The sequence below is a fragment of the Anser cygnoides genome, chromosome 2, assembly GCF_040182565.1.
Source record: "Anser cygnoides isolate HZ-2024a breed goose chromosome 2, Taihu_goose_T2T_genome, whole genome shotgun sequence".
Taxonomy (NCBI): domain Eukaryota; kingdom Metazoa; phylum Chordata; class Aves; order Anseriformes; family Anatidae; genus Anser; species Anser cygnoides.
This window is the reverse complement of record NC_089874.1, coordinates 72,677,388-72,694,140: the sequence shown is the minus strand read 5'-3', so window position 1 is coordinate 72,694,140 and position 16,753 is coordinate 72,677,388.

The window sequence follows — 16,753 nt, the reverse complement described above, 5'->3', positions numbered from 1 at the left end:
TCCCAGGGTGCTGCGGCTCATCCCAGCAATTGCCAGCACTGTGGGCTCAGGGGTCGTGGCAAGCCGTCCGCAGCTGGCCAGGGAGCCTGCCGAGTTTGAGCAGTGAAATGCACAGTGTTTTCAATTAACAGCCTGCTCGGCAGCCACGTCGTAGGCTGTGAGAAATACTAAGTGTCTTAGGCAGCCTGTTGGTCCAGGCTGCTTGGGGGGGGCGCCATTCTGCCCCCATCCTCATGGGTTGCATCTGGGAGTGATGCAGGAGATGAAGAGCAAAAAAGGGACTAGCTTAGCTGGAGTTCCCGTTATGCCATTGAGAGAAAAAAAAAAAAAAAAAGATGTCAACAACTACGGGCTTAATTGTTTCTTCTCAAACAGATTGTTAGCTTATGTGAATCAGGGTAGCTCTGCTGAGTAAACCAAAGAATGGAAAGGGGGAGGGGGATAGCCTTGGGTTCAGAAAGACACAATATGGGTCTTTATCCACAGCAACCCCCTTGCTGCTGGGTCCTGAGTAACATTAACTTATTGCCACCACCCCCACCACCAAGAGATAGTGGCAGTAAGACAAAGAGACACAGGGTGGCAAATGGCCACGTTTCTGCAACCACCTCCATGCGAGGCCACCTGAAGAATCGGGCCTTGGCTCCCTGCAGCTTCTGTTCTTGCCCTGCTGCTAAGCCCTGTCATGAAACTGAACCATATAAAGCAAGGCTGATGAAAACCCAGAAACTTACTTTCTGAGCCAGATTCCTTCCTTGCTCTGGTCCACCTTACAGCCACATGCACCCTGGACTAGATAAAAGGAACAGGTATAAAGAAAACATGACTGCTTTTTTCAGCATCAGTGCCAGCTTGGAGTGTTCATCCAACGGCAGCCTTGTGAAATGCTGGGAAATCCCACCGCGAGCAAAAGAGAAAAAGCTGTGCTTTAATTTCAGCAAAACACTGCATACAGACAAAGAACGGGCGGTGAGTGAGTGATGCAAACGCGCCTAGTCGGATTTCTCCACTGGACCTTCAAGAGAAAAAGAGGTAAAACATCAAGCACAAAGGGCAGCCTGAGTTCTCCAAACACAAAATCAGGACAAGCCAAATCCTGTCCAATTGCACAACATTAAAGAGTGATTCTGTGCTCTCTTACCTTGTGTTAAGGCAACAGCAATGTTCTGACCTGCAATGATTTATGTGTAGTAAATTCATGCTCATAAACAAGTGAGAGGAACCAAAATCTCATGCCCTAATCCTTCCAAGCAAAACCAACCTCTTTATGGGCATGTAACATTTAGCTGAGCTTGCTGCGAAGGAGGTAATGTTTATCCTTATTTGAATACAACAAAAGACCAAAACAGGAGCAACAATGCTCAAAGAGCTGTTCTCCTTTACATGTGCAAGTAATGCTACAAATAAATAAATAAATAAATAAATAAATAAATAAAATTTGCTTCACATCCTTTACTAACATTAATTAATTTAGCCTGATGTCTCCCCAGCTGGACAGGTGTTATCATCCCCACTAAACAAATGAGCAAGCTGAGTAAGACAGACCTGGCCCTGTTTTTCTAAGTAGCATCTAATTTTCAGTGCACTTCTGTGTACAGGCAGCTTCTGTTAATTTTGGCTGGAGCTGTAAGTGATTAATACATGTGCAAGACAGATTCTGGGTATCTTAAGCTACAGGGCTAAAATTAAAGCCCAAGCCTGAATATGTGAACCTAAAGGACTTACCCATGGCTGGGCAAGACAGGAAATCTGTTGCAGGATCAGGAAAATAAGCCAAGTCTTCAGATTCCTTGGGGCTTGTCTCCACAAGAAACATAGGGAAGCAATGTAAAATTACAGCACACCAACAACTGACTCCCCAGGTGGACCCTTCAGTGCTCACTGCTTTCAAAGAGCAAATTTTAACCCCTCTGTAAATTTATCCCTACACACACACACGCAGGCCCAGTTCTCGCTTACTGCTGAATACTGTGGCTCATTGCCACTTTCTAAACTGAAAGGTGGTGGTGACAAGAGAAGGATGTGGTGACTCAGGAGGTAGCAATAAGAAAGCCAAGGGTAAAGTTTCACTTTGATTTCAGCAGCAAAGCTCCCTGTGAAGATGCTCTTGGTTTGCAATCGGCAAAGCAGCAGCTCACCTGAGTTTCACAGAGGGGTAAGCCACCTCATGCTTGGTGTACACAAAGATTACGTCTCACCCAGTTTTAAGGCAGACGTGGACAAACCGAGTTGCTGTCCCCATTAGCAGGAGCACAATGGCAGCTCAAAGGAGGAGCTGCATGGTTTCGTGCTAGAAATAAGCAGCAGGTCTCTTTGCAATCATCTCCCTAGAGATAATCTAACAAAGTCCACACAGGGGGCTGGGCTACAGATGCATGTCCTCCCAAGCTAATGTGCTGGTAGAAAAGGTTATCCTCCCAGCCTGTGGTTACAATCCCTTCAGATCTGCTTTGTTGAACTGTGCTTGAATGCTTCACACATTTTTTTCAGCCTGAATGGGGGCAGGTTAGCAGCGACCTAGTATTTTCATTTTACAAGCTACCCCCTCCAGGCATGAGGGGAAGCTCTCAGCCCACAGCCTGCACCCTGGACCTGAAAGCAGCAGAAACCTCCAGCACTAGGGAAGAGCCAGTGATGGTAACTTCTGCCACAGCCTGCATGCATAACTGCTGCCTACGTGCAGGGTGACAGTGTCCAAGGCGTTCATACTCAGGCTTGTCACACGCTGGCTTTCATGTGGAGATAAGCCTGCTACTAACACATCCAGCTTGGCTAACATTTTATGTATTGCAGGCATAGCTTTGCCATTTTTAAAATTCTCAAATCCGTGTGATATAGATTCACTGGCAAAAGTCAGTGTAGATGTGACCTGCCAAAACTGGTGGGTCCAAAGGAAGATATTCAACACATCCCAAGCTGAGCTAAGCATACACAGGCCAGAATTTCTGGGTGCCAGCCCATCTGTACAGAGGAACAATTGCAGTTGCTGTTGCAAGCGGCAGCATGCAGTGAGGGTGCCAGCCGACCACAAAGTGACCACCCAGGAGATGCATACAGTACACAGGCAGGCGTAAGGTCGCTTTATTGTCTGCTGACTTCAGTATAGTAGGAATACCAGAACAGACGTAACACAAAAACACATTTTTGCCATTTCAAGTTGCAGACATCCATCTGTTCAAGCTGAAGCGGAGCCCCACAGTATCACTGCCCTTCATCCCTCCCACACCCCCAGAGACTTACTTACACCCGCAGTCCCATGACGCTGAATCAAGTGTTGGTGTAGCTCCACTCTAAAGATTTTTTTAAGGACTTTTGGGTTAAGAAAAAAACAAAAATCCATACATCCTCCCTAAAAAGCACTTATTTTCTTTTAAGTGGATCATTTCACAGACCAGGCTTAAAGGGCAGCTAGACAGACAGCTGAATCAGCACAGCCGATGAAGCAGTAACCTGGGGCAGCTGAAAAGAAACCGACCAGCGCTGCCGCCTCACTAAGCTGCAAGCTACAGCAGGACACCTGACTGTGGCCCAGCTCTTCCACTATTTTCCAAAGCATGTGTTTTTGTTTTGTTTTTGTTTTGTTTTGTTTTGTTTTTCTTCAGGTTTCCTAAGGAAAAAAGGTTTATGCAATTGCTCTGTCTGTCAGCCTTCCTGCAATCCCTTCCAAATCTTCTGCCCAATCTCAGGCAAATCTAAAAGTGTCTTGAACATGCAATGTCTCTTTAAACCACCAGTGTCTGTGCAGAAGCCCAAGCTGGTGTCCTCTGCAGGGAGAAATGCAAGAAAAACTCAGCTGCCAGCCAGTGCTCCTGATGAGCCAACACAAGAGTCTGGCCTACAAGTTTCAGAGGGACACAGAGGGTGCCGAGTTGGTGAATTGGACACTCACCCTAGGAAGGAAGGCTTTATCATTTTGATTGCTCATGCACAGCCTGATTTAATCCTGAGCTGGAAACTTTGAGCATGAAGAATTCAGCGTGTGCTGAGGTTTTAGAATGCAGCATCCTCTCCGAAGTTCCTTCTGGAAACTGTTGAGATGTGGTTAGTGCTTTTAACTCTGTTCAGTTATTTCTGTATCAGACTATCATAAGATTAATTGTCTGAACAACACCAGTATTATAGCCACTTTTAGCACAAAAAAAAAATAAAAAAAAAAAGTGATATTTTCTTCAGTGCAAGGACTCAGATGTACCATTTGCACAATATGATACCTGATGCTGTATTTATATTGCTTAAATGTATTTTCTGGGGGTGCTCAAGACAAAGATGAATTCCGTCTAACATGAGAGGAAAGAAATAACTTGCTATCCAGATAGGTTGTTCACTGAACTATAAATCAGGGAGAATAACCATGCATACTGTATTTCTGCCTATTCCCACAGCCTCCCTCTTGTCATCACAGAGGTCTTTAGTATCCTGAAATACAGCTTGACAATAAAAATTAATTGAAAGTGTGCTAGAATCATTGACTTTTGGAGTTTCACAGTTTGCCCATCCTTAAATAACTCTGGTTATAAAATCCTGTTTGTGCTACAATTCCTTGGCTCTCTGCCACGTAGCATGTACAGAAATCAGCAGTGTGTGCAGCAGGGACTTAGCCGGCTATATGAGTGCACATAATGGACTTTCTTCTTCTTTAGCTCAGCAGCAAAATACTGACTCAGATCTAGAGACCGGTTATAGTCCCAGTGGTGTTTACTCCATGTAATTAGCAGTATCAAGTGTGTTGTCTTTTGGGTAGTCTGATTGTTTCCATATGCACAAGTACCTTCGGTGAATGCACACAGGGCAAAAGACAGACAACGCTCAAAGCGCACACAGTGCTACGGGAAGCACATATGTTTTAAATATATTATCTCTGCAATTAAAAGGAGATTATAAATTGGTCATATAAATCTTCAAGAACAGGGTCAGCAGAGAAAGGAAAAGATCTCCTTTCTAAGCATGCACTATGCCTAGGTAAGAGCTCGCGCTGCAGGTCCCGTGATGGGCCAGACATTTCCCTGCTTGCCTACCAGCAAGCGGCATGGATCAGGCTCGGCTTGGCTCAGGCCAAGCTGGAAACCTTGCTCCCAAGCCAGGGCGCATTGCTGCGGGCAGAAGGCTGCTGGTGCTGTGCTGGGGCCCGGAGGAAGATCATCCGTGTTTGTGGTGGGGCGTGCCTGGGAATGCTGCGCAACATTAATCTTAGGGGCAGGTACTTGTTGAAATTCCAGTTCGGAGGGAGATGTCTGAGGCAGAGCTGGGCCTTGCCTTCACAGCTGAAAGAGGTGTGCTTTTTAACCTCAGGGTAATGTTTCTGACCTATCTCGAGGTAAAAGCGGTGAAGCCAAGGAGCTTCAGCTCTCCTGCAAGGCAAATGAGGCAAGGTCAGCACCCCAAATGGGGGTATGCTGCTGGCCTACTTCACCACAGCAGCAGCAGTTACAGCAAGGTTAAAATAAAAAATAAAAAAAAAAAAAATCCTTGAGAGCAGGAAAGACAGGCCCTTACATCTGTTTCGAAATTAAGGGCATAAAAGGTGTTTTGTCTCTTTTTTTTTTTTTTTTCTTTTTTTTGCCTCTTGTTCTCCCTCTCCCTTCTCATGCTCCCCCACGTTGCTCCATCCTCCCCAGCCATACTCCCTTGCCCTGGCTCCCAGACTTGTGCCCCGCAGCCGGCTGTGCTGCTGGGGGACATGGGGAAGGAGGAGAGGCAGGCAGAATGATTCCTGCTGCAGCCTGGCTGCTCTGGCACTGTGGCGCCCTTCATGGCTCTCCTCAGGGTCCTCCCGGCGCCGCTCACTGGGGCAGGGCCACTCCAGGCCTCACCTGTAATTGCAGCACGCCTCGTGCTTCAGGGAACGCTGTTCTAGGCTGCTCCCTCATGTGCCTGCTTTTAGGGCTGGGGGGGGGGGTCTGAAGAAAGGTGATCTTAAGTAACAGCCTCAGGATGCTCCCCAGCTCCTGCCCTTAGTGCACCCCAGACTGTGTGCTGTCCCTCATGCTACCTTGCCAGCCTGGGGCTGCCTGCTGGCTGCTTTCCTCCAGTCCTCCCAAAATCTGCTCAATATGCGCCCGTTTTGCAAATGGTATTTCAGTACCTGTCCCATAGCGAACCGCTGTTTATTTATAAAAAGGATTCATCAAAGGAGTCTTCTTGGCCAGGATATTATAACTTGAGACTTCATTGCAGCAGATACGGTAAAGATCTCACCTTAAAATTTGCTTTGCAATACAGAAAGTACACCTTCAAACTTGAGCATTTGTAGCTACATTTACTGTCTGTACCAACCTGCATCATACAATTTCACTCTTCAAGCTCTAGGAACTAGCACAAAAAGCTCTCAAAACAAGCTCTTTAGTTAATAAATCCTCATGATAAATTACTACAAAGCAATATTTTATATATTTTATATATTAGTTATTATATTATTATATATCTAGATATGTTAGCTATTGTAGCTGATATATAGCTATTTTCTATAGCTCTTCTTGGAAATATTATGCACTTGCTGATTTGGACAGGATTTTTGTAAATTTAGTCAGAAGTAGAGATTCCGTATAGAAAAGGGCTTACACTGATCATTGAATACATTTCATTAAACAGCCTAACAATTTGTTTTGGTCATGTCTTCTGACATTAGTGATGGGGATGTTAGTATTTCAATAATAAGCTATCAAACCATATTGCAAAGAGTCACTGTTTGGTAATTTCTTGAAAAGTTTGACTAGATGAAAAAAGGTATTTGTGCCTAATCAGAAGCGTATTTGATCTCAAACACAAGATTTGGTTATCTCAGTGAAAAATACAGCATCCCAAATTAAAGTTTAGTAGTTTTTACACCTATCATTATTGTCTCTCTGTTTCATATTTTCTTGTTTTTCTCCCATCCTTTTCTAATTATTCTTTGCCCATTTCCACTTCAGTGTTTTTCAGTGACAACTGAATGTCATGTCATGCAGTGCTGTCATGGTCACAATAGATGAAGGGAAGCCCACTGTATTCACTCAACCTGAAAAAAACATCACTGGGGAGCACAAGAACATTGGTGCAGTCTTTTATCACTGCTAACACCCCTGCAGGTGGGGAACTTTTCCCTCGCACACAGTGAGCTTTGAGTGTGAACTTGCCCTTACACAGAAATACCCGAGGAAGGTTTAAAAACGATGCTTCAGGTACTGCTGCCAGTTTAGTATTGGCCGTACACAGCACAGCGCAAGCTAATTTAAAGCTTAGGTAAATAATAGTTAGATGTGTTTTAGGGCCCTTTTATGTGTGAAACATTAGGTTAATAAGAAGTACAAACATTTAGTTCAAATTTAATAATTCAAAAGACAAATGTACTACATGTTCAGTATCTAGAACACTGTTATATTTACATTTATAGAGAGAATCTGGAAAACCACCTTTTCCATGGTGCTGGAAATAATATACTGCTTGTGCGTCATGTTATTTTGAGTCATTATTAATCTATTACTCAACTATTTTTGTTAATTTGGTCCAGCTCTGAAGATTTAGGGTGATGTTGAAGATTAAGGCCCCCAACTCCACGGAGGCAAGCATGTGTGTACCATGTGCTCAAGCACTTACAGGAGCAGAGCAGAAGTATGTATCAAGTCCAAACTTGAAAACAGGTGGTTTTAAGTTATACAAGCACAAAGAGCAGTGAACCTTTTTTTTTTTTGAGCAGCAGCTTTTATTTTTTTGTGTTCAGAAATTGAACAGCTATTTTTATTTCCGTTTCCACAAAAAAAAAAAAAGAAGAAGAAGAAGATGATGATGATGATGAAGAAATAAACAATCAACAACAACAAGATAGCAGTCTGAGAAAGAATCTCGTGAAGTCTAGAGGCAGCTGTACGACCAAGGCTGTCCCCACCACACGCAAGCAGCGGATCAAGGCCTGTGGCCCTGGCCAGGCCGTGCTGTGGCTCCCGGGGAGAACTCTGCAGCCCACTGGCATTGGCAGCAGGTATTTTGAAGTAACAGAACAACAACAACAACAACAACAAAGGCATTCATTAGCATCTCTCGTGAAAGAAAATCCTCTTTAAAATAAATAAATAAATAAAAGGGCCATCCCACCCTGAGCAGTGCTTCTTAACAACGCCACGCTCTGAGGGGAGCGACGCTTCCCAGCTCTGCGGGGGGGGACAGGAGGGGACAAGATGGGGCCAGGCAGCACCCTGCCTTCCCCTCCAGTCAGCCTCCCCAGCAGGGCACCCCACAGCTTGGTGTGTCCTGGTGGTGGGGCTGAAGACAAGCCCTCACCAGCTCCTGCTGAGACCCAACACCCCCGAGGGGGTTGGGGGCTGCCTTCCCCTTGCCTGGCCTGTCCTCACCCTGAGGGTGAGGACAGGTCGGGCTGAGTGCTGCAACCAGGCCTTGTCGCCCCTACACACATGTTTAGCCACCCCTAGGCCTTGCGAGGCTTCTGCGCCTCCAGCCTGGGTGCAGTCAACAGGCCTCACCCATACACGCCCACCCTGAGCTTGTCTGCGCACCCTGCAAGCATGCGGGGCTCTACATGGCCTCACAAGGCACTGGGCGGCCTGTGGAACAAGGCTGGGGATGTGTGGGGTGCCCTGATGGTGGGGCAAGGGGAGGTGGGGTTTGGGGGTTCACGTCTGCCACAAGACGGGGTGAAATCCCTCATGACTGTGGGGAAAGAGAGTGTCGCTCGCAGGGTAACAGATGGGTGCCGTGAGCAGCCATCAGGATGCAGAACCAGCCCTCCTCTTACTCACCTACCTGCCTGCCACGGGTGGGGGGAGGTTTTGCAATATCTGGGGAAAGGGATGAGCCCCAGGAGGATAAGAGTGGGAGAGGAATGGCGAGGTTACATAAAGGAGGTGGGCGAGAGCAGGCCAGTCAGACGTGCACACTGAGGCTAATCCAGAGATGAGGGGATGGCAGAATAGGTACTGGGAGAGGAAATGAAACACACTCCTAGCCTTTCACGTACCCACCAGGGAGAGGAGGGAGGGGGGGACAGCCTTACGCTGTATTTGGTGAGGGTGCCTGGACAAAAGAAAGAAGCACTATCACTGCACGTACAGGGCAGGGAGAGGGAAGATGTCCCCTCCACGCCTCGCTTGCAGCGGAGGTTTGCTGTTCCCTCCCCACACGCTGCTGGAGAAATCTGCACTTCTGCTGCTTGCTAGGAGACAGCACACAGCTCAGTGGCTACGAGTGTTATGAGGCTTGCTAAATGGAGACTCCTGCTGCCCCGTTGGTTGCTGCTGTGCTCTCCGAGGGAGGAGGAGATGGAGGAGGAGGAGGGAGGGATGTGAAAGTGGGTCAGGAATGTAACTAGACTCTGCCCCCCTTGTTGCAGGCACAGGCGGCGCTGCCTTAGCGATGGAAAGCAGGCATTTCACTGTTGATGTTCCCCAGTCATACGGCTGACGGTTACTAGGGGATCCTGAAGGATGTGTTTCCCTGTGACCCTTTGAGAAGAAAAACTTAGTTGCCGCAGTAACCAAGTTTGGCTTGGATGCAATGATGCAGTAAATATCATAGGTGAGCCTTGCTAATGGAGGAGGAGGAAGCTGAAGCTGCATAGGCTGGATAACTCTTGCAGGCAGCTCAGAAAACATTTTTTAAATGTCCCAACAAACTGTATTACTTAATTACATGCCTTGCATTTCCTGCTGCAGTAAAATGTTCAGATCTTATCCCCTATGTATTGTAGACTACTAAGAAAACAGAGAGAGAAATAAACTGCCTTACTGCTGTAGCAGGAGGTGCAGAGCTCACTCACAACTCTGCAGTAGCACAGCCCTTTTGCAGAATTGGGATGTAAGTAATTTTTGTTTGATGACCTTAATTTTTTGAAAGTAAAAGGGTGTGAAGGAAGGTGAATGCTGACTGAAAAAAAAAAAATTGCATTCAGCTTCTTTCAGTATCACTATTTTAGATTAAGAATTTTCAGTATTGTTACTTAGATTAACAGAGAGAATTCTTCAACCCTGCTCCTATAGGAAATCTTCAAACTAAATACTTTCAAAGTGGAAAACAAACTCAAAGAACAAGCAAAAAATAATTCAGCTTGAGGCCCAGTCACACAGCGTCATCTCTATTCCCTCCAACTTTTGTTGCCATATTTTCATCTTCCTTTTACAGAGAAACGGGCATTTATTCACAGGGGTGGGGAATTGCTTTTCAGAGTGAGAAATAAGAACTGAAAAGAAACACAGAAGGCAGATACTGTGATATATCATTTTCTTCTTTAACTGTTTTCCAGAGTTGTGCTTTTTTCTAAAGCACTGGTCTTCTGAAGAAAATCTGTGCTGCTGTACGGTGGGGCCAGTTCTGCTGGTAGCCTGAGCATCAACGGGGGAGAACAGAGCTGGCAGACCAGCAGATGCATCAAGAGCTAGAGACACACCAAATATGTCACTGTAGGCCATGCAGCACATAGGTATGCACCCTGCCGATGGATGAGGGTATGCGTGTACATTTCTATGGGAACAAAGTCACCGGAGTAAACTGGGCAGCTATTCCTTTGTTACCTCTTTGAATTATTTGTCAAGGAGGTATTGCTATAAATAAGACAAACATCCCTTTAGCTTCATTCATCTCTGAAAGCTGTTCAGTTTTTAAAAGCATCTATGCACTATAATTTGTGGACATTCACGGATGCACAGTGAATCTTACTGTTTCACTTTTTATGTGGGATAATTTGTGAAGTTGATTTCCCAAATAATTTGCTACTGGCAGCTACATTTAATAGTGAAAGTTATGTAGAAGTAAGCAAAATGTGGTGAGATAGGACTATTCTAATGTAACATTACTCCTGCTTTAAGAAAACAGTAGGAACTGATAATGATTGAAGTGCTGCGGGGCACAAAGCTCTTAAAAAAACTCAGTGGCCAGCCTGGGTGATACATCATAGATGAATGTAGCCTGGAAAATATTTAGGCAATCTTTATCCAGTTTTAAGATCAATAGTTGCTTTGGTATTTTATGCCTTTTTTTTTTTTTTTGTAGACAAACATTATCTGTTTTTGTCAACTCCCCTGGCAATGTAGAAGACTCAGTGGACACAGTCTTTCATGCCATCTATCTGCACAGGCCCCTGCTTCTGTGCAGTCTTGCAGATCTGGGCAGGGGAATCCCATGAGGATCCCTCATTACTGGATGAAAACGCAATGTTAGAAAGTTTAATCTTTTGGGACTGCAAGATAACGTCTTGATGGTCCTACCTATTACCAGCAAATTTCCACGTGTTGAGGCAACCTAGTGAGCTGGGAAAACTAAACACGATGGGGAAGAACTGCTTGTCTTAGCAAGCATTCCTTCACTTACTGGTAGGGAGGGCCTGATTTCATTGTTTTGCTGGGCCTTTTTTATGCCCCTCTAGACAAGCAAAGGGCATGTTAAGCCTTATGGAAACAGTCACGAGAAAATCCTCCTGTGCTCAGTGTGGGAGCACGGTCTTTCCTATCTTTTTCCCTGCACCCCTTTCTGTAGGGATGCATGGTGCGGTGTGAGGAGGGAGGTGTGGCCAGCAAGTTGGTGCTTTCTAGTTATTCTTGGCTCTGGTAAAGGCCTTTCAATTCAAGGGTAAATAGCAGGGACCTTGACGCTGCTCTAAATCTGCATTGCTGTCTTGATCATTGTCTGTGATCCCCAGAAGGACTGGATAATATGGCAGAGCATGACACACAATTTAGGTATAACAGAGAATTAGGCCTTTGAATGGGAGTTGATTGTGGCATCTAAGAGCAGTTCTTTACTGGTAAACTTTGTGCATGGGCCTAGTCTGCCATGAGAGGCTTGTTAATGCAAAAGGATGGAAAAGGAAATACGGAGAAGTTTTGGGTCTGCTGCCTGAGTCCATCTGCAGAAGTATTTTTGCTTTGTTTTTGCTTTAACTTTTATACTGAAAATTTAGGAGGAAAAAAATCCTGTTTAAATAGGCCTTTTTCTAGGTGTGCTCAATCAAGTCTCCTGGTTATTACAGGGAAAAGACATGTATGAAGTTTTACCAAATCATGTTAACAGGCTAGTGTGCGTAGTTATACCTCTTTTCTCGGTAATTTTAGCATGTTTGGGCTTCTAAAACCATCATTTCCAACACAGATGATAATAATAATGAAAGTTGTTAGCTTGTCTTGTTTCCACCTTGCAGGGGAACTATTTTGCATCCTACTAAAGTGTCTGACTGGTTTCAGGGAGAGAATAGATTGGGCCCTACTAAAATAGGTTTAAAGATTTGGCCACGTGCTATTTCTGGAGCTTTATTTCCTTGGTTAATATCTTGTTCTTGCCAGACTGAATTGCAGAAACTTCTTTGTAAGTGGGATGAAACAGTAACAGCAAAGGTATGATCCCACACCATGCTGAATAGGGACCTCAAAGCCTATTACCATTTTAATGATGGCATTGTTAAGCAAAGTAGTCTCAAGATGAAATCATTTACTTCATTAAGAAAAACATGCTATTTGTTGAGTGTTTTACCTTTAGCTACCAAAATACAGTAGTGTCTAGCTTTCTTTTGAAACTCACACATGCTGTTTCAAAGCTTTTTGCAGCTGAAGATTGTCAGCCGCTCACTGTACTTACAAAACAGGTTTAAAAGCAGACACGGTTAACAGGATGTGACATAGACTCTCTTCAGAGCAGTATGTGACACATCCCTGTACTTTTCTAATACCTTTGAAAGAGTCTGTTTAAGCTTGTAATGCAACAACTCTCCTTAAAGTTTGAGTTCAGCAAGAAGGTCTTAATGAAGGTATATTCCATATGTATCTTATTCAGAATTATTTCAGCGAACTTCTGCTTATCAGTACTGAAAAGATGTGTTAAAACCAGTCCGACAACTTTTTTTTCGTAACGCCATGTGCTGGAGGGCCTTGAGAAAACAGTTTTGAAACAATATCAGAGCTGAACTAGTGAAATGCTTTGAACAAGAAGAATGTTCATTAAACACATTTCCCTGATTTTTGTAGTGTCCCAAACAACAAAAGTCAGGTATTTAATGATTTATAGCCCCTTTTCCAGTCAGATGCTTCAGAAGAAGTTTGGAAGATTTGCATCGTGCAAGTAAGAACATGGTGGACTTAAAATGTTTAACCTACACAATTTTTTCAAAACTTTAGCCATGAATTTACTGGATCCTGTTTCAAAACATGCATATAAAAGTCTTAATTACCCACCCAGCTCCCCTTATCTTAATTCACTGTAATTCAGCCAACACCCACGGGAGAGGCTATGTAGTGACTGGACCACGGGAAATGTAGGTTTTTGTACTTCATCAGAAACAGTCACTGTGGTATAATCCTCCTTTCTCTGAGTTCTCATTAACTAGAACTCCTTGAAGTGAAAATAGGTTTCATTGCCCAAGGTTGTACTCTTTGCTCTCCCCCAAAAGGGCTGTCCTTCAGGTCACAGGGCTGTGCATAGGTCCTCCCACACCAGCCCCAAGCAAATGAGTGCCTGGCAGATCAGCTCCTCTGCAGCCACCTGGCAATGCTCGTTCTGCTCTGTAGGGTTGAGGAGGAAGGACATGGGTGGATAAGGCCTTTGCAAAGTGTGCTAGCTTCCTATTTGCTTCCGCTTTTCCAAATGGAAATTTTTCAGTACTTCTCATCACCCCTTTTTTGATGTGTAGCAAAACATTTCAGGTCAGAATGGGTTACTCAGCACCTCTGAAAAACATAGTCGCACTGTACATGGCTTGCTCTGAAAAATAAGAACTGAGTGGCATAGAAAAATAGAACAGGATTTAGAAGAAATTGCATACGTCAGTTTTCAGGATATGTGCATGAAAAATGATGCAAACAAGCAGTAGCATCATGTTAGAGCATGGGGAGCTGGGTTTAATTTAGTCTGAAGCATGCCAGCTCAGACTAAAAAAAAAGTTTTGCTAAAGGTGGAAAGCATTCCAGTGCAATCAGTCAGTAGTATAAAAATAAAAAATAAAAAAAAATAAAAAAAAATCAAGGCATTGAGAGAAATGTCCACCTTGTGTTATTACAAAAATATAGGGTCCAACTCTGGAAATGTACATCTTGTGTCATTATATAGGGCCCAACTCTGGAAATGTACACGAGTCACTGGAGATGCTTCCTAAAGTAGCTAGCCGGCAGAGAATAGTAAAGGAAGAATCTTCTTTACATCCAGGGCCGTGTTTTTAAGAGCTGCAGTTGATGGTGCTTCCTCCTAAGCATTCCCAGGAGCTGCGTCTATGTCTGCTTTGGTAAGTAGAGAATAGATGGTGGATCCTGGTATTGACACGATCATTTACACATGCATCTTGGTATTTTCTTTGAAGTCTTAGGTAATAGCAAACACGAGTCTCTGTAGAGATGACTTTTGCAACACAGGAAACACCTGTACACCCTCTTCAAATTATTTCTCTGTGTAACAAACGCACACCAGAGCTGCTGTGTCACAGGGCCTTCTCACCCTAAAAGCTGGGGTCAGGAGCTACCTCAAGAAAAAACACCGGACAAGGCAAAATCTTTTCCCTAAGCCTTCCCTCCTCTCATCTCCCACTCTGTTTTAAGTTCTGACTCTCTGCTTTTTTCTTCTGTGTTCCTCAACCCCCAGCTTGCTTTCATAAAAGCATCAATCCATCACTCCCTATATTTATTTCTGTATGTATTCCTGAGTGGCCAGGGAACAGCAGATTCTTCTTTATTACCAGTGTGCGTGGACTCCAGCTACAGTCTGGTTTGCATTCAAAAGCTGTAAAAGTAGAACTGTATCAGTCAGTGATGTGACTTCTGTAATTTCTAATATTTTTTTTTATTATTATTATTTTAACATGGCTATATGGCTGACAGCTCTCTTCCTCATTTAATGACAGCCAGTTCTATTTCCTGTGCTAAAATGAGCGCTACTGATATAAGCAGGCCGGGAGCTGGGAGAGGTGGCTCTTATTCCTGGCCTTTCTACGTCTTGTTGATTAGTTCCCCTCTCATTGCTTCAGTTCCTTCAGCTGCAGAACGAGGCTCACAAAACTGTCCTTTTTATTGTAACGTACTTTAAGATTCATCACGAAGAACATGACATGAAATTAGGCAGCAATAGCTGCTGCAGAAGTATTAACACACCATTATCGCTGCATGAGGGAGTTCTGGCACATTGTATTAGTATACATGAAGCAGCAAAACTTTTTTCACAGTTAGCATCTTCTACTCTTCAACCTGGCAAGGGTACAATAGCATCTTAGATAAGAAAATGTTTCTGCAGTGTGATATCATTACTGTGGTCTTCTTATGATTTTGTCAGGATCCTGGCAGAAATGAGCATCAGGTATTTGCAATAAGGCCAAAAAAAAAAAGAAAAAAAAAGCAATTTCTCTTTTAACCAGTTATTAACCTTGAGACAGTCTATATTTACAGGGAGGTAGTTAAGTGTCTTAAGCATAGTATCTCTTCCTTTGATCTGTGAAATCAGTGTGGTTTCTAATAAGTTCAGTGTTGTTATTTTATTATGAAGTGCTACTGTATGTCTTCCAGTATTTTACAGAAAACTGATAGTAAGTGAACTACACAGTTCTGGAATTCCTTACAGTTTGGTATGTCAGCATTTCTGTAACTTCATGTGCTGCAGAGCAGGACTAAGAAACTGCTCTTGGAGGATGTAGCTATCATTAGGTGATTCAGTAATGGTTTGATAAGCATTTAGACCTCTCAGCCACACAGCCTGATTTTCTCTCTGAAGAAACTCAATGCCCAGCTTGACATTAAGTTTGTTTTATGATAAGCTCAAAGTAACTTGGAGTGAGAATCCATCCAACTAAAAATAAATTAATAAATTTGTTGCACTGAATCATGGGCCAGTACAAAACTTTGATACCAAAGGCTCTGTTCCTTAATCTGATGAAATCTTAATGAAAAATCTTTTATTTTGTTTTCAAAGTAACTAAAATGCATGTGCATGTTTAGGGTTGGTATTTTTCTGGAAGGAAAGTAATTGCGTTGCACCTTCAACCTCCCCCAACCCATCCCTTAAAATAAATTAAAAAAAAAATCCACCAAAGCAGCAGGATGTAGAAGCTGTGCAATGATTGTATATGTTGTATGTTTATTAATGTGACAGTGAGCCTCTTCATCCTTAGAGCGTTTTTGTCCCCAGGTCCTGTAACAGCCTCGCACTGGGTCAGACACCCGTTTTGTAAAGAATGCCCCAGAAAGCACTGTGTGGGTGATGTTATAATGCTGTATATTCCTACAATAGAGCAGTGTGTCTGCGTAATGGTATCAGGAATTTTGCTTTGGAGAGTTAATGTGAATACCAAATGATAAATAAAATGCTGAAATGAAAAATAGGCCCTAAAGAATGGAAAGCATTGTAATAAGACAACATTTATCTTTCTGACCGTGGGCCCTCTGAAGTCTGCAGAAAGGGTTTATGGATGAGACATGACCAGCAGAGAGCACGCAGGATCATTGTTAAGAGCAGATCACCGGAGTTCTGTAGAGACCCTGTCACAAAACACAAGCCTATTTAATGTTCAAGATAATAATTCATAAAGCATGAACTGTGATATTCAGAAGCATTTAGCAAACATCTTCTAATATTACTGGATTGTTTAAAGATGTTTGCAGGTCACATTCCCAAGCAGATGACTTATCTGGTATTTTTTATACGCAGTATTTTTAACAACTCTTTTGGCTGTTACCTGTGCACTACCTCTTTCCCTTCATAGACAGCTAACTCCATCCTCTCATTTTTCTTGCATAATGGCTATAGAGAACAGTCTTTTGGGGAGGTCATTTTGTTATCCTGTTTGCAAATCCTTATCTAAGGTGCC